This window comes from Balaenoptera ricei, chromosome 14 (assembly GCF_028023285.1).
Source record: "Balaenoptera ricei isolate mBalRic1 chromosome 14, mBalRic1.hap2, whole genome shotgun sequence".
Lineage (NCBI taxonomy): Eukaryota > Metazoa > Chordata > Mammalia > Artiodactyla > Balaenopteridae > Balaenoptera > Balaenoptera ricei.
The window spans coordinates 54621522-54647504 of record NC_082652.1 but is presented as its reverse complement, the minus strand read 5'-3'; positions in this window follow the sequence as shown (position 1 = coordinate 54647504).

Below are 25983 nucleotides of genomic sequence, written 5' to 3'. Positions count from 1 at the left end.
CTGGATGAAATGCATTTCTCCAGGGACAGAGAGACTCCCTGCTCAGTGGAGCTGAGAAGACTGATGTTGCAGTGTTTGTCAAGCAGTCACCAAAGGGACACAACCTCCTTGAAGTGCAGGTATGTCTGGAACAAAGATGAGTGGTCACAAAGAAGTCAAACTCTTATTAACTGACAAGCAAAGACATACAACAAGAGAAACTATTCTGTGTGATACTGTAATGGTGGATACATGTCATTATACATTTGTCAAAACATATAGAATGTACAGTATAAAGAGTGAACCCTAATGGAGACTATGGACTTTAGTTAGTAATAATGTATCACTATTGACTCATCAATTCTAACAATTGTACCACACGGATGTTCATTATAGGGGAAACTGGGAGAGGGGGAGGTGTTGAGGGAGTATATGGGAACCCTCCGTACTTTTCCCTCATTTTTTGTAAAACAAGTACTGCTCAGAAAAGAGAGTATTTTTTTTTAATAGCACTTATTCTGTATGGTGGTTATTCGTATAATCTTGGACCTCTTGTTAGTCTATGAGCTGTCAGATAAACACCGATAATTTTATTTTTATTTTTATTTGATAACTTCATAAACATTAGTTGGATGATAAAAAGAAACCTAGAATTTAGGAAATGCTTCTCTGCTCCTTTTTTAAAATATATAAAACCGAGATGCCTAGGAATCATCAGGCAAAAGGAGAATAAAAGGCTGCTAGCAGTTTGAATAGCAGTTCCAAGCAGAGATGACATCTGTACAAAGGTTTGGGTGGAAAAGTGGGTTGATGTGATGACCTAAAAGTACCTCTCCCTGGTCAAAAGTCTTTAGGGAAACGGAACCATGATCTTGGTCCATTACTGTGGGAATATGCAAATGCAACTCCTCCTGACTCCAAGCTCACTGTTCTGAGATAACCTTTCTTGGAATGTCTATTTAGCTACAGTCATTCTACTATCTTTAATTCCAGGAAAAAAAAAAAAAAAGAATCTGAGAATTGAAAAAAAAAGAAGCTGTTGTACTTGAAGCCAAAAAACACCATCATGAATATCCTATTTAAATGCAAACTTCAGAAATTAAATTTCAAATAGTCCTAAGAGGACTAATTAATAATTGTAAAGTGCTTTGAAGATGGAAAGTACTAAATTAACATCAATATTTATTTATTAATAATTAGATGAGGTGATGCTGCCATCTTGAAGTTGCCTCTTTTACGATTAAGTGCCGACTACTACCATGATTTCACCCTCTTAATTGCCTTCTGCAGCCACCACTGCCATGTGGGAATTACACACTTCATGCTTATGTTTAGTATTTTATTATTTAAAACTATTGCCAGTTGTACATACATTACTGGAAAGAATTTCTGCACTTTGTGTGCAGCAAAGCTGTGCATTACAATGAAAATTCAGACCTCATATATAAACAAACTACTTTTAATGGTTACCACTAAGCAAAGTACCCATCACAGAGTTAAGTAACAAGGTTTGGAATGAATAAATAAATTAAATACAAATTAACCCAGCTTGTTTATTACAAAGTGTAAATGTTGCCTTTAGCTTCATATCATACCTATCTGTATCATTTGGAAACCTAGTTCATATATTAAATTCTTATTTTGGAACTCAAAAAAATGCTATTCTTTTTTCATATCTTGAATGGTAGGTTACAATCTTCACTGCCATCTATATTTTTTAGCAATCCATATGTAGGTTGTGTCACTTCCAATTACATTTGAAAGTATGCCAGTGAAAGAAGTTTAAAAAAAAAGCCAAAAAACTCAGCAAATAATTAAAATATTAAAAATGCCCAAATAACAGGCACTACTGAGATCAAAGCTCAAGGGGGCTTCTTGGTTTGTTGTTGTTGTTGTTTTTTGTTTGTTTATTTGTTTTGTTTTGTTTTTACTTTAGAGTTAGCTATTTTGCATTGTCCACAGTGGACACTTTGCAAGAACGGCTGGTCCAGCCTGGATTCACGGCTCAATTTAAATCTTATAGTCTCTTACTAGCTACAAACCACAGGGAGTCAGGACTCTGGTGTGAGGGATACCCATCTGGACCAGAGTTTGTTATCAGTCAGAAATCTCAACACCTTCTTAGGAACAAAATATATCTTTAGTCAACTAGACATAGGAAAAAGGAGAAGGGAGCTGGTAAAAGAAGAGTGGACAGTCGGTAACTATTCACTTACAGTTTCAAGTTTTGGTCTTTAAAATCACGTTTCATATGAATAAAAAGTTGGAAGAGTGGGAAGGGGACCACAGTGGACCAGCAGATAAATACCAGTTTAAATACAATGTATCAGGTCCTCTCTCACATGGAAAGCTGAGTACTCTGGCCCCTTTATTGACTAAATACATATATATTTAAATACCAGACACTCAAAACTCTAAATTAAACTTTGTGGCACATACACTTATGTAGCACTTAGATTTGAAATACTGATTGTTCTTAAGGAAACTCCACAAATAGTATTTGGGCGGAAACACTCAGCAAATGAATGACAACTCCACCATTTGCTGAGTCTTGCTGCCTCCATGGGGCTTTTCTCAGCTCTTCACCACATGCTCAATTACTTCTAGGAAAAACAAACAAACAAACAACAAAATGTGTGTATATATATATATATATATATATATATATTCATTTATATATATAAAACTTTCACAGGAAAGAGAAAAAAATGTAGTGAAAATGTTAAAGATAGTTGTGTATACATAGACGCATGCCTCTCGATAGAGAACTGAATCTGGAAGAAGCAGGAAACTTGTACAGTCACATCCATATAAGCAAATTAGAGAATTTTCCAAGAGCTAAGCACACCCGCTTTGTGACCAGCCATATTTTGTGCTCTAAGACACCATTCATGTGTTACCATGTGACACACAAATGCAAATTCTACATGTTGAGAATACAACTGTGATGAGATAATCATTTTATTTTTTCATATTTGTAAGTTTTACCTTATTTACCAGACAACTAGTTCCTTAAAGACAAGGTCCAATTCTTGCTTAATACTTGCACACATTGGCAGATACATACTCAGAATGAACTAAGGTTGACTGATCAATATAAAGCAGACAGAAAACAATACAAACCAGTCTACAGCTAAATCCTAACATCAGTGTTACAGATTCATGGGAAGCCAGAGCTAGAATTTCCAATTTTACTCTTTTGAAGGGTCCTAATGCCCCAATATTTAGTATGGAATTATGGAATAAAGTTAATCTATATCAACCAACCAATCTATATCAGTCCTAAAGCCAATTCAAATTGTGCATGATAAAGACAATACTATTGAACTTATTTTCTTGTCTTTACCTATTCTGTTGTAAAGTGCAGCTTCCTCATACCAACTGGGTAGTTTTGATGGCTACCTTCCCACTAACAGCAGAGACATCCTCAAATTATTCATCGCAAATATCCTTTAGGAAACGCTTGGCATTTCTTCACTGTCTACCACTTCTACTTCGAATCTCCTTGCTTTTCTCTGGTTTCCCACATATTCAACCTGTTGATTAAAAAGTGAATTGCTCACAACAGACACTTAGCTATTCATTTCTTTTTGGTTTGGTGTCTCCCTATGATATAACTTTTCAGAAGCCTTCTCCCTCCACAGATTCACATGCTATTTGCAGTGGTCCCCTATATACTCAACAGGTCCTAACACCATATTCCAGGCACCTCCAGTACCCCTCTTTGGGGTAAGGTGGGGTAGGTGAAGAAGAAGATGGGTGAAGCTGCCCCAAAATATTATCAAAGAAATTACCTGTGAAAAATAAAATTTTGCCTCTACTGCTGCCAATAAATTATCTTGAAATAAACTTGTTAGGGATTTTCCGGAGTTTTAGTTTTGAGTAAAACATTATTCAAGTTTCAGGTAAAGTTTTTTACTACATTAATATCCACCACATTTTGCTCTATATTTTCTCTCCCCTTCCTCAGCTCTTTATCACCACACTTGCATTTGCTACTAAATAAGATCTCTTGCCCATTGTCTGCCATCCATTTTGCAGTTTTGTGGTGAGGACACATCCTTCCAGAGGGAACTCAACTATATTAAAATTCTGGATATTTCATTTCTTACACCTTTTATGTAGTCTCCTCAGTCCTCTTTTTTAAAAAATTCCTAAAACACTCTTAGTCATTCGCACATTGTCATTTTAAAGGCCACTCTTGGAATTTTTATTTGAGGACAAGAAGTATGTCCTATGCTTTCATATTTTCTACCACATCTGGCACAAAACTGGGTCGATTAGAGATCATCAGACTTGATTTGACATCTGATTGACAGATTTGTTGATTGGTTATATCTCTATGGTAGAGAATACACTAGAGACAAGTATTCTTTCAATTTGCTGTAGTTCTGTTCTTGGTAGATAGATGGTCTGACCATGATTACAGTAGAATTCTGAATAGAGGGAAACAATTCTAAGAAACAGTATTGGAAGTTAGGTAATGTGATTTATAATGAAGATAGTACCTATCATATTTTACAACTTTATATAGGTTAATATAAATTTGTTTTTGTTGTTGTTTTTATAAAACAACAAGCATAGCTTTCATTGAAAAGGCATAAGAAAATTGTACAGTCTTTCTCTCTCTTATACACATACACACACACACACACACAAACATACACACACACCTCTATATATCAAAGAGATACCACATGATACACTAAGCATCTTTATTGGGGTTTGACAAGAAAATTAACTTAATTTAATTTAAGTTAAATCAAATACCTTGCATTGTATATTTAAGTTGCCATTCAAATAGTACAGATTTTTCTGCCTGTCATTTAGAATGAACTCAGTATCACAAGTTTTCCACTGAATGAACAGAGCTAACTGAGGGCATCCAAGAAGAAACCTTCATAGATAATTGGCTAGCTCAGGAAGCTAGTGTAGTGGAACATGATTCCAGATTGAATCAAATTCTCTAGCTCTCCTGAAGAGAGGACTAAAGAATGGGGGGAAAACAAGGTTATATGACAAATAAAGAATGATTTGTACTTTTATTTTATCAATGTTTATTTTTGCCCAATATACAAATGTCTTTATTAACATATTGAAGAAAACTTGGTCTATATTTTTTACATATTATGAAGTAGAACAAGGGCAGATTTCTTTAACTCGAAGAACAATAAGCACATAAATTAATCAGGATTCTATTTTCTCATTTTTTTTTAATTTTGAAAAAAAGTTAGCTTAATGAAGACTTTGATAAAATCGTCACCATGACATTCATCAGGCATAAAGAAGTTCTACACTGAAATTTACCTCTTGTGAAATTTAAACACATCATTGGCAACATCAAAGATTAAAATGAGCTTTTGGTGCAAACAAACATCATTGTATTTAATGTTCAAAGTTGAAATAAAAATGCATTTAGTCAATCAATCAATTCTGTTTCATAGTTGTAGATATAACTCTAAGATTAAAATGGATCCTTTATTAATCTTCCCCGTGTATCTTTTTGTCTCTGTCTATCTATCTATCTATCTATCTACTTATCTATCTATTTATCTATCCATCTATCATTTTTTATTTTTCATTATAAGCTGTCCACATTTCTAACCATGCACTGTGCTCACTGTTCACATTTATATATATTTAAAATATAGTCTGGTGTCTATTATCTATCTAAAGCCGCACAATATCATATCTAAAGACATAAAGACTTCTCTATCCAAAGACATCTGAATGCTCTGTGAATACAAGGATATTTATCATCAGTTGTGCTTCTGGTCTATATCATAAAACCTGTGTTTCTGTTTTGTAATCCGAAGGTTAGATACCTTTTTGATGAACTCATACCACCCCTCTTCTCTTTTATTACTCCATCAAACGTGTACCTATCTCATTCTTCCGCCAGATCCTTGGTTCCTTTGAGGTCACTGTCTTACTCATTATTAAATTTTCCATAACATTAACAAAATGAATTGTACATAATATGTGCTTATTGTATCTTCGATAATTTAATGTATCATTAATGTTTGATTTCCATGGATGAAGCAGACTGAAATTTCAATTTTAAACATTATTTTCTTTTTTTCTTATAGACGTGTTAATGTTAATAATATGGCATAGCCTGAATATTTGATGCAACTTCCTGTTCTAGGTAACGATGGTATGCTAATTTTCCCTAAGCAAACTCAGTGTTTTGTTGTATTTGATTAAAGAATAGAGATAGTGTAAGGCTTCTACAGGATTGCAGAGTCCCATTCCCTGTAGTCTGCAGTATGAATGCCACCCCTAAAAGTTGTGCAGTGTTTAGGCTGACAACGCTGGCTATAGTGCCTTCTCCTTCTTCACATTTCATTCAGTCTCACAATTCAAAAACCAAGCAGGTCACAATTGACCTAATTTGCATTATGAGCACTGCAACCTATGTTGCATGCTTTTGTTAGAAGAAGACTTTCTCTCTCTTACCCTGTGCACCCAGAATCTAGAAATGCAGAAATTCACTGAAGGAAATGACAATGGAAAAAGAAACAGCTCTGCTGAGCAGAATAACTAAACCATATATAAGGATGGTTTGGGGTATTCTCTCTAATAAAATGAGTGACGTTAACCACAGATTGACCTTCCCTTTGGCAAATGGCTAAATGGAAGATTTTACTGTAAAAGAAATATACTGCAGGTGTATAAATAAACACATTAGTGAACAGAATGCTTCAAAATGTATAGTTGTTTAAAGAAATATCCAGAGCTGGCCCGAAAGATCAGTGGCAATTCAGGTTTCATGTTAGTTTTCAGAGAGGGTTAGAGGAGTACAAAAGTAACTTCAAATCCTCCCATAAGAAAAACCAATGAAAAGATTTGGACATGTTTTTAGGCAAGATGACTTGTCAGCTGGCCTAATTTGAAATACTCTTATTAAGGAAGTAGTCTCTTTTTACAGGCATACAGAATGATTAGCAGGAACTTCTTTTCTGGCCACCCTAAGTACACTTCAATAAATGGAAACTCTACATTATTCCATGCCATGAGACATGATAGAGCTGGCTGGCAAGCTGCCCATGTAATTTCTCATCTCCCCTGTGCTATCCAGGGCGGGTAAGGTTTGACTTGATTTTGTGGGTCCAAGGTTAGGGTGGAGAATTTTTTTTTTTAAAAAACTACAGTCATAAATATATTATTTACTTTCAGTTCTTAAAAAATCCTACTGCCACTTAGAAAATGTAGTCATCCCTTTCTTTTCCTTTATCACTCCATGAGGTTTGTACTTATCTCTCTGTTCTACCAGATACCGGGTTTCTTTGAGGGTAGTTCCTTAGTCATTATTAAATTTTACATAATTTGTACTAAAATGTATTGCATAGTATATGTGTATTGCCTCTTTGATAAACATGTGAATCATTCATGTTTTCTTTCAATGGATAATAAGTAGTATGAGACTCATATTAGAATTTCAAAATTTCTCTCTGTTTTGTAAAGTATCATCATGCTCAATAGCACAACTGAGAAGTCTAGTCTTTGTCTGTGATAATGACCCAGGCCACTTTCAATTAACTTTTTCCTGCCGATTTCTCCCTGCTCCAGGACACTCTAGCACTTCACACATCTTCATCACACCTACTTTAGCTGTGGTACACGGGTTTTCTCCTTGAGTGCAATCTAGTATTTGACTCTGGCTTGATGCATAGAGTCTGTATTTGAGAAACCTCTTTTGCTCCTTCTCCCCTTCCACATGGAACTGTACCCATCAGTCTAATCTTAAAAAATAAAAAAAGAAAGAAAAAAACAAGAAAATTAACACAAAGAAATGTGTCAAAAGAGGCTTGGACATATAATTGTGAATAAGACAGACAAGGCTGTTATAAAGAGAAGATAAAAATGAGATATCAGAGGGAGAGGCCTGCTGAGGTATATCAGGAGGCAGACTGCATCATGAAGAGCCTAGAAGTTTAGGGAGGGCAAAACCAGGGTGAGTTAATAAAAGCAGAGGGACAGAAGGGAGGTCTGGACGGATTATGAAAACCACCCTGCTATTGACTCTGGACATTTGGAGTAGTCACGATTTTATACACCCAAAATAGGATGGCTGTAAGCACCAATAAATCACCCACAAGCACTTGTGAGAATATTTTTCAGAAGCACAGATGTATTCTTATAAGAGCTGAGGAAAACGACTCGGGAAATAATTATAGATGCAGGAAACTACAAGAATAAAACCTGAATTCAAGATTCTTTGAGATATAACATATTCTAAAATGCAAACAGAAAACCTAATAAATTTTTCAGTTTTTCTCATAGTTTTATTATTTTTTTAGTTTCTTTTCAACCAAATCATTGCAATTAGAAACATTCAAAAACAGAACTGCTAGTTTGTTTAATAATGGAATTTTGTATTGGTCATATCCAACTTTTTCCAAGGCCCAGTTTAAAAAAAAAGATATGGCAAGAAAAAGGGCTATTGATTCACATTCTGATTTTCATCTGCCTTCCATTTTCCTACATGTTCATTTCAAACAGCTTAAAAGCCATGAAAAGGTGTTGATGTTCTCTGTGTCCAGAAAACATTAAAAATATCCACCTGTGTTCTAGCAATCTAAATTCACTATGTATGACCCTGAATGAGAACATAGTTGATCCACTGCAGATACACAAAATTCAATGCAGTCCTCTGTTTTCATCAAGTGCACAGGATGATCTCTGGTTTAATATGGTGATCAATATTATGGTACCATATTGATCTCTGGTTCAATATGGTATGCCTCCATTTGCCTCCATTTCTCATTCAAATAAAAGAGAATAAAAACAGAATTAAGCCCATAAATGGAAAGGTAAGAGAATGGGAGAAGGGCCATCATTCAACATTAGATTTCAAAACATTTCTGGGAGATGGAAATGGATGAGAACCATGTAATTGAACAAAGAAGACTGAGGAGTCTATAGCTCAAAATTAACATAAGAAGGGATGACAGGAAAAGCTAATCTTTCAGGCAGAACCTCAAAGGCATTTGGAATAAAATTCATAAGTATGGAGGATGAGATCATGAAAGTGAGCCAAAATTGGTGAGTGGGGTGGAATAGAGAGTCAAACTGAAATTCTGTCTCTAGAATAAGGAGCCAATCATGTCCCTACTCCTCTCCTCTCTTTCCCACATTCCTGCATGTAACAAGAGAAGAAGAAACTTCACACTGACACAAGGCAAAAGAAAACAGAGCAAAACAATAATCACCATTACAAAAACAATGACGTCTACATTAAAGAAATATAATGTATTGCTTGGGGAGAATTAGGACGACTAGCTGGGTGTTGGCACCACAGAATAAATTTCTTCCCATTTTGGTAATCCCTTATCAAAAGCCTGGATCCTCTGTGATTAAAGTGCCTACCTGGCCAGATCAGCCCCCATTATTGAAGGAAAAAATCTTACAGAGAAAACAAGCCTGCATAATACAGCAGCAGAGAAAATCCAATCCACTACCTGGAAAGTCAGTTCAATACCTCCTGTTTTAAATATGCACAAATAACTTATAATCACTCAGGCATATAAAGAAAATTAGCAGCATTAAACTGGCAAAATAAAGCAATCCTAGTGGAAACTGAAATAACTCACTGAAAAGAAGAAACTTGAAAAAAATCTAATTAGTATTCTCAGAGAGACTTGAAGGATGATACTTAAAAAAAGGAAAAAAAAATGAGATTAAAGTCAGGAAATTCTACATTAAAAATAGAACAAAAAGGACAAAGAGCAGAAAATATGTGATAAAATGTAGAAGATATAGGAGAACAATCAAGGAGATAAAAAATCTGACAAATATGAACTCTGGAAGGAGAAAACAGAATATAAAAGGGAAGAAATAAACAAAATAAAACACAGGAAAATTGTGCATATCTGAAAAAAGATATTAATATTTCTATTTAATGGGTACTCTGATTACACAAAATGATGGATGAAAAAATACCTACTCCTAAACATAATCTCAGGAAACATAAAAACATAAAAAGAAAAATACAGCCATCTCAAATTTTACCAGTTGTGATGGCAAAGAAACAAGGTTTCTGTGGCTAAATGCCCAGGTCTGAGAATGGCTCACTTCCTTGCTGCTCAGTTCATTGGTAAATGAAGCTGGTCACTTGGCTTATTAGCCACAAGGGGTCTGAATCTAATAATCCCAGGTGCATAGAAGGCAAAAAGAGGAAAATAAATTTGTAAACACCACCAATATCTGCAACAATTGCGCCTACATATCTTTATGAGAAAGTTTGTACATGGAGTTACTCTTGTATAATGAGGATAAAAACTGAGAAGATGTGCAGAAACGTTAGTTTTATGTGGAAGAAGTCAAATGATAAGAGAAGTTAAATAATGAGGATATATATTTCTATTTTAGTATAATATATACTTAACAAAATTCACCAATTTAATACTTATAAGTGTACAGTTCAGTCACATTGCTGTGTAACCATCACCACCATTCATCTCCAGAACTTTTTCATGTTCCCAAACTAAAACTCTATATCCATTAAACAACAACTCCTTACTGCCCCCTCTCCCCAGCCCCTGGTAACCACCATTCTAGGTGGTTGACTGCTCTAGGTAGCTCATATAAGGAGAATCATACAATATTTTTCCTTGTGTTTGGCTTATTTCACTCAGCACTAGGTTTTCAAAGATATTTCATGTTGTAGCATGTGTTAGAATTTCATTATTTTTTAAGGCTGAATAATATTCCATAAAAATATGAATGTTTCACAAATTCACATCATCCTTGCCCCATGCCAATCTCTGTAACACCAATTTTAGTGTATGTGCAGCTGAAACAATATTAAAGATTTAGTCAATTGAAAAACTGAAATATTAGCTACAAGTTAAGTGGAGGAGGAGGAGCTGGGGTCATATAAATGAGCTAAATCTTCATCTTCAATAGATAGGAACAATAATGCCTAAATTTCCTAAGTCAAAAAAGAAAAAAAAACAAAGTCATTTCAACACCTCACTTAGAGCTATAGATGTCACCTGTACAAGATGCAAAATTTTAGAAAGTAACAAGAACAGGGACTAGGTAATTGGAGAGGGGAAAGGAGGAGCAAGGGAGAGCTGTTAGTTTAATACATTCTGCACTATTGTTTTTTTTAATTTACATACACATATTAATCTAATCATAAAAAAGTGCCTCCAACCACAGTGCTACTTAATAACCAAAATCATAGCCCAGAACCTCCAACATTAGTGTCTACTTTTCATTGCAATACGTGCCTCACCCCAGACACTTTCTTGAAAACCCTTAGTGCCATGGACATGATTATGTCACATGGAAAAGGACGTGGAAAATCATAGTAATACCCTAACTCCAAAGGCCCCCTTTCTCCTTATCTCCATGTTTGACTGATATTATTCCAGTATACATTAAATCATTTCATTACTGTAACTACCATGTTTACTGCTATTTTCCTCTTTTTTTTTTTAAACATCTTTATTGAAGTATAATTGCCTTACAATGGTGTGTTAGCTTCTGCTTTATAACAAAGTGAATCAGTTATACATATACAATATGTTCCCATTTCTCTTCCCTCTTGCATCTCCCTCCCTCCCACCCTCCTCATCCCACCCCTCTAGGTGGTCACAAAGCACCGAGCTGATCTCCCTGTGCTATGCGGCTGCTTCCCACTAGCTATCTATTTTACATTTGGTAGTGTATATATGTCCATGACACTCTCTTACCCTGTCACATCTCACCCCACCCCCTCCCCATATCCTCAAGTCCATTCTCTAGTAGGTCTGTGTCTTTATTCCCATCTTGCCACTAGGTTCTTCATGGCCTTTTTTTTTTTTTTTTTTCCTTAGATTCCGTATATATGTGTTAGCATACTGTATTTGTTTTTCTCTTTCTGACTTACTTCACTCTGTATGACAGACTCTAACTCCATCCACCTCATTACAAATACCTCCATTTCATTTCTTTTTATGGCTGAGTAATATTCCATTGTATATATGTGCCACATCTTCTTTATCCATTCATCTGTCGATGGACATTTAGGTTGCTTCCATGTCCTGGCTATTGTAAATAGAGCTGCAATGAACATTTTGGTACATGACTCTTTTTGACCTATGGTTTTCTGAGGGTATATGCCCAGTAGTGGGATTGCTGGATCGTATGGTAGTTCTATTTGTAGTTTTTTAAGGAACCTCCATACTGTTCTCCATAGTGGCTGTATCAATTTACATTCCCACCAACAGTGCAAGAGTGTTCCCTTTCCTCCACACCCTCTCCAGCATTTATTGTTTCTAGATTTTTTGATGATGGCCATTCTGACTGGTGTGAGATGATATCTAATTGTAGTTTTGATTTGCATTTCTCTAATGATTAATGATGTTGAGCATTCTTTCATGTGTCTGTAGGCCATCTGTATATCTTCTTTGGAGAAATGTCTATTTAGGTCTTCTGCCCATTTTTGGATTGGGTTGTTCGTTTTTTTGTTATTGAGCTGCATGAGCTGCTTGTAAATCTTGGAGATTAATCCTTTGTCAGTTGCTTCATTTGCAAATATTTTCTCCCATTCTGATGGTTGTCTTTTGGTCTTGTTTATGGTTTCCTTGGCTGTGCAAAAGCTTTTAAGTTTCATTAGGTCCCATTTGTTTATTTGTGTTCTTATTTCCATTTCTCTGGGAGCTGGGTCAAAAAGAATCTTGCTGTGATGTATGCCATAGAGTGTTCTGCCTATGTTTTCCTCTAAGAGTTTGATAGTGTCTGCCCTTACACTTAGGTCTTTAATCCATTTTGAGTTTATTTTTGTGCATGGTGTCAGGGAGTGTTCTAATTTCATACTTTTACATGTACCTGTCCAATTTTCCCAGCACCACTTATTGAAGAGGCTGTCTTTTCTCCACTGTATATGCTTGCCTCCTTTATCAAAGATAAGGTGACCATATGTGTGTGGGTTTATCTCTGGGCTTTCTATCCTGTTCCATTGATCTATATTTCTGTTTTTGTGCCAGTACCAAACTGTCTTGATTACTGAAGCTTTGTAATATAGTCTGAAGTCAGGGAGCCTGATTCCCCCAGCTCCATTTTTCGTTCTCAAGATTGCTTTGGCTATTCGGGGTCTTTTGTGTTTCCATACAAATTGTGAAATTTTTTGTTCTAGTTCTGTGAAAAATGCCATTGGTAGTTTGATAGGGATTGCATTGAATCTGTAGATTGCTTTGGGTAGTAGAGTCATTTTCACAATGTTGATTCTTCCAATCCAGGAACATGGTATATCTCTCCATCTATTTGTACCATCTTTAATTTCTTTCATCAGTGTCTTATAATTTTCTGCATACAGGTCTTTTGTCTCCTTAGGTAGGTTTATTCCTAGATATTTTATTCTTTTGTTGCAATGGTAAACGGGAGTGTTTTCTTAATTTCACTTTCAGATTTTTCATCATTAGTGTATAGGAATGCAAGAGATTTCTGTGCATTAATTTTGTATCCTGCTACTTTACCAAATTCATTGATTAGCTCTAGTACTTTTCTGGTAGCATCTTTAGGATTCTTTGTGTATAGTATCATGTCATCTGCAAATAGTGACAGCTTTACTTCTTCTTTTCCGATTTGGATTCCTTTTATTTCTTTGTCTTCTCTGATTGCTGTGGCTAACACTTCCAAAACTATGTTGAATAATAGTGGTGAGAGTGGGCAACCTTGTCTTGTTCCTGATCTTAGTGGAAATGGTTTCAGTTTTTCACCATTGAGGACAATGTTGGCTGTGGGTTTGTCATATATGGCCTTTATTATGTTGAGGAAAGTTCCCTCTATGCCTACTTTCTGCAGGGTTTTTATCATAAATGAGTGTTGAATTTTTGTCGAAAGCTTTCTCTGCATCTATTGAGATGATCATATGGTTTTTCTCCTTCAATTTGTTAATATGGTGTATCACATTGATTGATTTGCGTATATTGAAGAATCTTTGCATTCCTGGGATAAACCCCACTTGATCATGGTGTTTGATCCTTTTAATGTGCTGTTGGATTCTGTTTGCTAGTATTTTGTTGAGGATTTTTGCATCTATGTTCATCAGTGATATTGGCCTGTAGTTTTCTTTCTTTGTGACATCTTTGTCTGGTTTTGGTATCAGGGTGATGGTGGCCTCGTAGAATGAGTTGGGGAGTGTTCCTCCCTCTGCAATATTTTGGAAGAGTTTGAGAAGGATAGGTGTTAGCTCTTCTCTAAATGTTTGATAGAATTCACCTGTGAAGCCATCTGGTCCTGGGCTTTTGTTTGTTGGAAGGTTTTTAATCACAGTTTCAATTTCAGTGCTTGTGATTGGTCTGTTCATATTTTCTATTTCTTCCTGGTTCAGTCTCGGCAGTTTGTGCATTTCTAAGAATCTGTCCATTTCTTCCAGGTTGTCCATTTTATTGGCATAGAGTTGCTTGTAGTAATCTCTCATTATCTTTTGTATTTCTGCAGTGTCAGTGGTTATTTCTCCTTTTTCATTTCTAATTCTATTGATTTGAGTCTTCTCCCTTTTTCTCTTGATGAGTCTGGCTAATGGTTTATCAATTTTGTTTATCTTCTCAAAGAACCAGCTTTTAGTTTCACTGATTTTTGCTATTGTTTCCTTCATTTCTTTTTCATTTATTTCTGACCTGATCTTTATAATTTCTTTCCTTCTGCTAGCTTTGGTTTTTTTTTTGTTCTTCTTTCTCTAATTGCTTTAGCTGCAAGGTTAGGTTGTTTATTCGAGATGTTTCCTGTTTCTTGAGGTAGGCTTGTATTGCTATAAACTTCCCTCTTAGCACTGCTTTTGCTGCGTGCCATAGGTTTTGGGTCGTCGTATCTCCATTGTCATTTGTTTCTAGGTATTTTTTGATCTCCCCTTTGATTTCTTCAGTGATCACTTCATTATTAAGTAGTGTATTGTGTAGCCTCCATGTGTTTGTATTTTTTACAGATCTTTTCCTGTAATTGATATCTAGTCTCATAGCGTTGTGGTCGGAAAAGATACTTGATACGATTTCAATTTTCTTAAATTTACCAAGGCTTGATTTGTGACCCAAGATATGATCTATCCTGGAGAATGTTCCATGAGCACTTGAGAAAAATGTGTATTCTGTTGTTTTTGGGTGGAATGTCCTATAAATATCAATTAAGTCCATCTTGTTTAATGTATCATTTAAAGCTTGTGTTTCCTTATTTATTTTCATTTTGGATGATCTGTCCATTGGTGAAAGTGGGGTGTTAAAGTCCCCTACTATGATTGTGTTGCTGTTGATTTCCCCTTTTATGGCTGTTAGTATTTGCCTTATGTATTGAGGTGCTCCTATGTTGGGTGCATAAATATTTACAATTGTTATACCTTCCTCTTGGATCGATCCCTTGATCATTATATAGTGGCCTTCTTTGTCTCTTGTAATAGTCTTTATTTTAAAGTCTATTTTGTCTGATATGAGAATTGCTACTCCAGCTTTCTTTTGATTTCCATTTGCATGGAATATCTTTTTCCATCCCCTCACTTTCAGTCTGTATGTGTCTCTAGGTCTGAAGTGGGTCTCTTGTAGACAGCATATATATGGGTCTTGTTTTTGTATCCATTCAGCCAGCCTGTGTCTTTTGGTGGGAGCATTTAATCCATTTACATTCAAGGTAATTATCAATATGTATGTTCCTATTCCCATTTTCTTAAATGTTTTGGGTTTGTTATTGTAGGTGTTTTCCTTCTCTTGTGTTTCTTGCCTAGAGAAGTTCCTTTAGCATTTGTTGTAAAGCTGGTTTGGTGGTGCTGAACTCTCTCAGCTTTTGCTTGTCTGTAAAGCTTTTAATTTCTCCATCACATCTGAATGAGATCCTTGCTGGGTAGAGTAATCTTGGTTGTAGGTTTTTCTCCTTCATCACTTTAAGTATATCCTGCCACTCCCTTCTGGCTTGCAGAGTTTCTGCTGAAAGATCAGATGTTAACCTTATGGGGATTCCCTTGTGTGTTATTTGTTTTTTTTTTCCCTTGCTGCCTTTAATATGTTTTCCTTATATTTAATTTTTGACAGTTTGATTAATATGTGTCTTGGCGTGTTTCTCCTTGGGTTTATCCTGTATGGGACTCTCTGTGCTTCCAGGACTTGATTAACTATTTCCTTTCCCATATTAGGGAAGTTTTCAACTATAATCTCTTCAAATATTTTCTCAGTCCTTTTCTTTTTCTCTTCTTCTTCTGGGACCGCTATAATTCGAATGTTGGTGTGTTTAATGTTGTCCCAGAGGTCTCTGAGACTGTCCTCAGTTCTTTTCATTCTATTTTCTTTATCCTGCTCTGCAGTAGTTATTTCCACCATTTTATCTTCCAGGTCACTTATCCTTTCTTCTGCCTCAGTTATTCTGCTATTGATCCCATCTAGAGTATTTTTAATTTCATTTATTGTGTTTTTCATCGTTGCTTGGTTCCTCTTTAGTTCTTCTACGTCCTTGTTAAATGTTTCTTGCATTTTGTCTATTCTACTTCCAAGATTTTGGATCATCCTTACTATCATTATTCTGAATTATTTTTCAGGTAGACTACCTATTTCCTCTTCATTTGTTAAGTCTAGTGTGTTTTGACCCTGCTCCTTCATCTGCTGTGTGTTTTTCTGTCGTCTCATTTTGCTTATCTTACTGTGTTTGGGGTCTCCTTATCACAGGTTGCAGGTTCGTAGTTCCCATTGTTTTTGGTATCTGTCCCCAGTGGCTAAGGTTGGTTCAGTGGGTTGTGTAGGTTTCCTGGTGGAGGGAACTAGTGCCTGAGCTCTGGTGGATGAGGCTGGATCTTGTCTTTCTGGTGGGCTCATCCACGTTTGGTGGTGTATTTTGGGGTGTCTGTGACCTTATTATGATTTTAGGCAGCCTCTCTGCTAATGGATGGGGCTGTGTTCCTGTCTTGCTAGTTGTTTGGCATAGGGTGTTCAGCACTGTAGCTTGCTGGTCATTGAGTGATGCTGGGTCTTGATGTTGAGATGGAGATCTCTGAGAGATTTTTGCCGTTTGGTATTACGTGGAGCTGGGAGGTCTCTTGTGGACCAGTGTCCTGAAGTTGGCTCTCCCACCTCCGAGGTACGGCCCTGATGCCTGGCTGAAGCACCAAGAGCCTTTCGTCCACACAGCTCAGAGTAAAAGGGAGAAAAAATAGAAAGAAAGAAAGAAAGAGGCTATAATATAGTGAAGTAAAATAAAGCTATTATAAAGCAAAACTATACAGACAAAATCTCCCCCAGAAGCATATACATATACACTCACAAAAAAAAAGGAAAAGGGGAAAAATTAATATATCCTGCCCCCAAAGTCCACCTCCTGAATTTGGGATGATTCGTTGTCTATTCAGGTATTCAACAGATGCAGGCACATCAAGTTGTTTGTGGAGTTTTAATCCACTGCTTCTGAGGCTGCTGGGAGAGATTTCCCCTCTTCTTCTCTGTTTGCACAGCTCCTGCGGATCAGCTTTGGATTTGGACCCGCCTCTGCGTGTAGGTCGCCTGTGGGCGTCTGTTCCCCGCCCAGACAGGATGGGGTTAAAGGAGCAGCTGCTTCGGGGGCTCTGGCTCACCCAGGCCGCGGGGAGGGAGGGGTACAGAGGACGCGGGGCAAGCCTGCGGCGTCAGAGGCCGGCGTGACGTTGCACCAGCCTGAGGTGCGCAGTGCGTTCTCCCGGGGACGTTGTCCCTGGATCACGGGACCCTGGCAGTGGCGGGCTGCACGGGCTCCCAGGAGGGGCGGTGTGGAGAGTGACCTGTGCTCGCACACAGGCTTTTTGGAGGCGGCAGCAGCAGCCCCAGCATCTCACGCCCGTCTCTGGGGTCCGCGCTGATAGCCGCGGCTCCTGCCAGTCTCTGGAGTTCGTTTAGGCGGCGCTCTGAATCCCCTCTCCTTGCGCGCCGCGAAACAAAGAGGCAAGAAAAAGTCTCTTGCCTCTTCGGCAGCTGCAGACTTTTTCCCGGTCTCCCTCCCAGCCAGCTGTGGTGCACTAACCCCTTCAGGCTGTGTTCACGCCGCCAACCCCAGTCCTCTCCCTGCGATCCAACCGAAGCCAAGCCAGAGCCTCCGCTCCCAGCCCCGCCCGCCCTGGCGGGGGAGCAGACAAGCCTCTCGGGCTGGTGAGCGCTGCTCGGCGCCGAGCCTCTGTGCGGGAATCTCTCCGTTTTTCCCTCTGCGCCCCTGTTGCTGTGGGATCCGCGCTGTTAGCCGCGGCTCGCGCCCGTCTCTGAAGTTCTTTTAGGCGGTGCTCTGAATCCCCTCTCCTCGCGCACCAGGAAACAGGGAAGAAAAAGTCTCTTGCCTCTTCGGCAGCCGCAGACTTTTTCCCGGACTCCCTCCCGGCTAGCTGTGGTGCACTAACCCCTTCAGGCTGTGTTCTCACCGCCAACCCCAGTCCTCTCCCTGCGATCTGACCGAAGCCCGAGCCTCAGCTCCCAGCCCCGCCCGCCCCGGCGGCTGAGCAGACAAGCCTCTCGGGCTGGTGAGTGCTGGTCAGCGCCGAGCCTCCGTGCGGGAAGTGCGGGAATCTCTCCGCTTTGCCCTCCACACCCCTGAGGCTGCACTCTCCTCCGTGGCTCCGAAGCTTCCCCCCTCTGCCACCCGCAGTCTCTGCCCGCGAAGGGGCTTCCTAGTGCGTGGAAATCTTTCCTCCTTCACAGCTCCCTCCCACTGGTGCAGGTGCCGTCCCTATTCTTTTGTCTCTGTTATTTCTTTTTTCTTTTGCCCTACCCAAGTTCGGGGGGAGTTTCTTGCCTTTTGGGAGGTCTGACGTTTTCTGCCAGCGTTCAGTGGGTGTTCTGTAGGAGCAGTTCCACGTGTAGATGTATTTCTACTATATCTGTGGGAAGGAAGGTGATCTCCGCGTCTTACTCTTCCGCCATCTTCTCTCCTCTCTCCTATTTTCCTCTTTTAAAGAGGTCTATCTGCTTCCTTTGGCACTGGTCTTACTACTTTCTTGGAATATGTATGAGTTCCTTGAAAGCATACTAGCATAGTTCCCCTACCTACTCCTGGAACTTTCTCAAAGACCTTGTTCAGTCTTTGAAGAATTTCCACATCAACATCACAGTTTTCTTGAGAGTTCCAGGCAGAGGCTTCAGCAGCCAGTGACTTCTGTGGTGGTCCAGAACCCTACTATGGCTGTAGGAATAATGCTTATGCATCTCATGCTTTTTGATTTTTCTTGGTCACCCAAAGAAAGTCACACCTAGTTTTTATTTCTCTTTCTGACTAATCTGAAAGGCTGAGTTATTCTTAGCACATCACCTCTGCCAGAAGTTTACAATGGGGCTCTTGAATCCATAAGAATGGAGCCCCTGCTGTGTGGTTGCACCTGAAGCAGCTGAGTTGAGTACACATTCACCCCAAATTTCAGTAGATGGAGGGAGCTGTAGCTCCATGTCCTCAAACAGAATAGGAAATCATATAAAGTAAGTGTAGGCTCAGTTTTACAGAGAAAATGGTGATGCTTCAAGTAAATAAAAAGAATTTCTGATCTGCAAATAAAATCTTCTCAATTGTATTTTTTTCATCTCTTACAGCTTTGTACTTTGATGTTTTTTTAATTCAATTATCATCTTTGCTATTAATAACTTTTGCAGATGCAGAAACTTGATTTGGAAAAGTGATGAAGGGTGGCGATGGAATTTCTAAATGCTGCACTTAAACCACACTTTCAATATTATTTCCAATTCAAGGTTCCGTACATTAGGAAAGAAAGCTGGAAACTTCTAAAATAAAATCAACTATGATCATGTGGTGACTGAAAGTCATATCAATTAAGGAATGTTTAGAGAAGCTGTGATATGCAACCCAGAAAAAAAAAAAAAAAAGAATTGAACAGTGTATTTTGAATGTGTAAAATGAGGAGCTAGAAGATTTGTGTGTGTGTGTCCAGAGCACAAAAGAGCTTGAGTTCTGCAATCAAACAGAATCGGGCACAAATTCTAATCTCCATTTATTAGTTATGTGACCCTCAACAAGGTCAGTCTAGCATTATAAGTCTCAATTCACCCTTGTGTAGAATAGGGGCAAATAATAATGCCTATAACATAAGATTTTGTCTGATTATAAATAAAAACATAAACACATACAAAATTGTATTACATGCCTAATACATAGAAAACAATTCTGCTACTGATCATCATTATTACTGTTTCATCATACATTATTATTATTATTATTATTATTATTATTATTATTATTCCAAAGGAGAAAGCAAATACTAATGAATGAATGTCCTAGATCAATAAAAGGGTGACTTTCTTAACAAATGAAACAACTAACCACGGATGGAAAATTCAATGAAATAATGAGCTTCCAATGGCCATCTCACAGGAATTCTGTAATTAAAAGGAGTTCTTGAATTAAGAAGCAGATTATACCTGATGATCATTAAAGTTCCTCTTACTCTTCAGATATAATGCAATGATTAAGTTCATGCAGCTCATTAGTGCTAGTAAGTTTGGGGGTGTTGATATGGTCCCAAATTGTCCTTCCTTCTAGTTAATAAGGAGAGAGGCTGGCTGAGGAGTTTCCAGTTACTATTTCTGCATAGCACTGCCAAGGGAAGTTGTTTCTCGTACACCATGAGCTGGCAGGCCTCACTCTTCTCTTCTTTTTTCATCATGAAAGCCTCAGGAAGCAGAGACCGCCTGCTTTTCCCTTCTACTCCCCCAAGTAAATGACAAAATGACATTCTTTCCCAGTCTCTGAGAAATGATTTCTGTTAACAGCTCTGGAAAAATGCTGCAAAGATGTGAGCGAAATGATGGCAGGATTTGTTGACAAGAAGGCAAAATGAGGGAATTCAGAAAAAATCACCCACATTAGAGACTGGAGGGCCTTTGGGCTCCATCTGCTCCTTTCCCTTGGCCTGGGGTCTTCTCAGAATCATCCTGGGGGATCTCAGTCTTCTTTTAAATGACTCAATCAATGGGGCTGCTAATAGTGTTTAATGGATCTCACTATTAGCAGGGTTTTTTTTTTTTGATGCTCAGTCTAAAAGTTTCCTTTGATTAATTTAACCTATTTCTCTTCATTAGATAATGGCAGTAATTTTGAAACAAAGGAAAGCATGCAAATTTGAAAAGAGTCATTGCGGAAAATTCTGCTTAAAAATATCTTATTTTTGCAGCAGCACAGGGCAAAATTAATGCTCAAAATCCTTTGGAGGAGTAAGGTTTCCCAAACAGCAAGGAGTACCTGGGAGCCCACTTTGCCCTGATGTGCTTATTTCTACCCTTGAAGCTATGATTAGAGAGATCTAAAGAAAGGTTACATGCCCACCTGAATCAGGCCAGTGTGCTTGATATCTCTGGAGACTCACACTAGACCTTTCTAGACACTTTTTTTTTTTTTTACTAGAATATCTTTAAAAGCTGTTACGTGAACTAGTGAGGGGATGAATTAAAAAAAAAAATGTCTGAGGGAACACAGTCAGTGTAATGTGAGATAAATACATTACACTGTGTTTGTGTTTGGGGACAATGACTTATGAGTCCTGGTTGTGCCACAAACATTGTCTTAGACAATTTGCTCATCTCTCAAAGCCTCCATTTTTTGTCCTGTAAAATGGTTGCAATAATTCATACTTTACAGATTAGTTCCATGGCAATTTTTGAGAAGTCTCTAACATAGTGTAAGGCAGAAGTCTAGCACTCAATAAAGATTATAAATAATCATTCCCTCCTTGGTGTGAATAAGGTTGTTACAGATACAGGTTTGAGATTTGGAAAAGATTTACTGAAAATGTTTCAAGATGACTAAAAGTAGGCAATAACACACAGAATGGAATTAACTGTGAATTTGCATGAAACTGAGAAAAGGAAGCTTATTTAGGAGCAAAGTGATGCGGGGGAGGGGGGATGTGTCACCAGAAAGTCTCAGTCTTGGTATTCAGTGATGAGAAGGTAAAGGGAATGGAATTCTGGGAAAAGAAACACATGGAGCTTTAGCTGAGCGTGGAGTATTCAAGGAGACATTAGCAAATGATTTGATTTAAGCAGAGATGGGTATTGGAGAATGAGTAGACAGAAAGATGGGCTAAATGGAGGAAGGCCAAGATAGGAAGAATGTGAGAAGCCAGGAAGGTATCATCACAAGTTGAGTTATCCCTTTTGAAAATGCTCATAGTCTCTGCAAAGAAGGCATTGGTATATATCCCAAATATTGCAATTGTATTTGCCTGTGTCACTGGCATGAAAGGCAGTATGCATAATATAAAAGGTCCATAATTGGAACCAGGAAATCTGAGTTAAGATTTTTTCACAGCCAGGAAAACCTGACAAATGACTTAACTTTGGGCAAATCACCTAATCTCTCTCTCGTTAACTTTTCATCTGTAAAATGTGCACAGTGTTAGTGCACACTCCACAGGATATTGTGATGATTAAATGTGGTCATATCATGCATGCAAAGTGTTTTGTACAGTTCTGGGCACAAAGAAAGCACTCAGCAAGTGTTGGTTTAAAAATAATTCAAACAAACATAAAACCTTAACTCAGGGGATTGGCCAGTTGCTTTAAATGTGATCCTCTCTCACAGAGCTTCATAAGTGGCTCAGAAAAATAAGGCTTGTGAAATCATCTAACACAGTGAATAGTAATTGACTTTGTTGATTATAGCAGCTGTGTGGAGACAGAGTGCAATGGTGGGACCAACTTTGCAGGACTGCCCTGCAAAATGTGGGATATGAGATCTCATACACAAAGTAGGTGCTTAGCATATTTTATTAGAATCTGGAATTGAATAAAGTAACAGAGAACAAAGTAATACCAGAAACACAACATTCCTTAGGTGTTACACAGTACTACAATGGTCACTGAGAGTTTTCATTAAATTCTATTTGAACAAAGAGGGTTGTAATTGCCTTTCCCTGCCACTTTGCTGCTGCTTTTACTTCCTGATAATAATCTAGCCACTTTGTCTCCGACCTACACAGAGCTCACCTTTCCCATTGTGTTTTCCTTCCTCCTATTCAGTAAACATTTCTTAATCCATGAAGATGATGGGCCGGGCTTGTTAATTCAACCCACAAGTGTTTTGCTGAAGATAGGATTCTAAGACCTGTTGTAAAACAAAGAGTATCCTTATGTTTTATGTAATAAAATCAGTGATCACCAATAGAGAGCAAACCATGTTTATTTGGGGCCCCAAGCTTGCAAAGGATTTATTCATAGCAATAATACTCACCTATAGGAAATGAGCAGCTTCTCTGCTTTGCCAACTCTGGCCAGTAATGCCCTGTGCAAATGAATTTAGAGATTTTCTCAGCTTGTCTTCATGTGCTACAAAAGGGAAATAGCCCAAATTGCACCTACTTGGGCCTGAATTATCGACTTCAGCTTTGAAGTGCAAATGAGATGAATGAAAACATACTTAGACTGCAACACAGAAACTACTCCTACTAGTTGATTGACGGTGCATTAACTGTCTTGTAAGGAAAGCCTCGTATTGCTATGGATTTGTCATCCCCTGGTCCAATTATCACACAGATGAAGGTAAACACCACACACCATATGAACTAGTCAATAGTAGTCATTTCTTACAATTCTTTACTTTTTCTTTTTTCTAACAATTCGAGTTACTGGGTTGCCCATAAAATAGTTCTTTTGTGGTTTATCAGCCCTGTTGCTTCTAAAGCTAGACTTATGGACTCGAGCTAGGAAAACAAACTGCTATAAACAACTTCTCAGTAGGCTAAAATCATCAGTATTGATTGTGAATGCAAACTCCTTTGGAAACTTCTAATTACCATAATCCATCTATATAAAAATAATCCCTGACTAAATGAATATGCCTGGAAGGAAAAATGAACAGAGCATTTATACAACCACACAAAATGCCATGTGCAAATTATTAAAGGGTCTTCTATATTTTGCAGCTTCAAAAAAATGAAGCTTTATAGATCCTGACCATATATGATTGACTTTGGAAAATAACGTTAGGAATTTAGTAATTTCTTCCTGAAATCATAGATATTTAAATGAATAAATGTATTCTTTGCTCATCATTTCCCATCTGTGACATTTTAAATCATGTATCAGGCATAATTGGGAGGCCTTGTATCAAAATCTCTCGAGGGAATCTCTCAGTGATGTTAGCATAGTAAGATTTGCTTCAGAGGAGGGTCCCCTTCCTTGTTGAAAAGAGTAACAGATAGGTAATGTTTGAAATCTGCTTACGTTAAGGTACTATAAGCATCTCTTCTGTAGATTATGATTTTTAACAACTCATTCATTCACCTTTACTCTTCTATCCAAGAGGACTTTCTTTTTACATCCTAGAAATAATGCTTAGAACTCTTAAGAAGGAAAGGAACCAGAATGAACGGGGGACAAATAAGGTTATATTAGTTTTCCCTTTTGCAGGCCCCTGTGTTAGGGACAGAATTTTAAGATTCACCGGAAAATTTTACTACTAATGTATCCACCCTTTTTATGTAGAGATTTTCTCTAGAAAACACAATAGCCCCAGGGAGTGCTTGGATATAGATTCTAACATTGTGTTCCCTATTACTAAGACAAAGGAGAAGGTCTAGAAGTAATGACATGTAGAGATAATCTTCCAAATTCATTGTCCTTCCAATAACTTTCACTGCTTCCCTCACAGAATATTCAAGCACACATGTGAGCAAAGAGCAAGATTCATTGAGTTGAAATTCCTTTTGCTCACAAAAAAAGGACAGAACAAAGGGGTCTTGCTAGCCAACAAATGAACTAATCAGACTCCAAATAATTAGCAGGTATCAGTTCAGCAGTGCTGAAGTTTGAATCCTTAATACAGGGGTAAAATTATCATGTGATGGGAACCAAATGAGAAAGAAGAAAAGAAGATGAGCCCATTTGACTATAAAATTGTACCTGAGCCATTTCCCCAGGTTAGATAGACCTAAAATCCCACTTTTTGCAGCTTCAAAATGGTTTCAGAAAAGTTTTTATTATTATCATTGTTCAATTTCATGCATCTCTGCACTTGAACTTCCAGCCAGGAGCAGGAGTCGAACTGCCAGAAACACTGTGAACAAACAGTATTTTTCCTGGCATTTCCAGCCAATATTTTCAGGCCCAGGAGATTTGAAGACACATCCAAACTTTTGAGTGCTAATAAAATTTGAACATCTGAATCTTCTGAGAATTTTTTTTCTCTGTAAATCAGAACCAAATTATGAGCTAAGGAAGCAGAAGGATGGAATACAATATCAGAAGTTATTTTCTGTACTGGATACAATATCTGCTGGCCTCCAGATTTCTGGTATGTCCTGTCTCTACCCTGAACATTAAATGTAATAGCTATAAAACTAATTATTATGCATATTATCAAGAATGCCCAATGTTTCTTGTGAATAACCTCTCTGTGAAATTTCAATCTCTATTTGAATGAGTATTCAGTTTAACAAAAAAATGTATATACTTCATGATCAACATAGAACAGCTGTGCACTACACAGAACATATTAAATTATCATTTAATTTATCCGGAATTTTAAGGAGACAGGTATTTTCCAGATAACCAGAATCTAGTTTCACAAGTCAAAAACAAACTTATTTCAATAGAGTATGATGGAGATATTCCTAACCTGTCTGATCCCAGAGAATGCTAAATATCACTTAACCACTGCTTGATAAATCCATTGCAGTTACCACTATGATTTTTTTCCTGCTAACTGTAAATATACACTTTATCTTTGGTCTGATTTTTTGTGTAACTTTGTTGTTACTAACTATAATTTCTTGCAAATGTCAGTCTGCTGATTCAAACAAAACCTCTCTCTTCTCTGATTTGAAACTTAAAATATGCTCTGTTATGAATAAGCAGATAATCAAGTGTGGTATGTTAAATCAAAGTTTTTAGGTGTTGAAAGGAGAGCCCAAGTACCTGAATTTTACAGTGTTTTTTTTTTTTTGTTTTTTTTTGTTTTTTTTACCAACTTTATGGGCATATAATTGCTTTACAATGGTGTGTTAGTTTCTGCTTTATAAAAAAGTGAATCAGCTATACATATACATGTATCCCCATATCTCATCCCTCTTGCACTTCC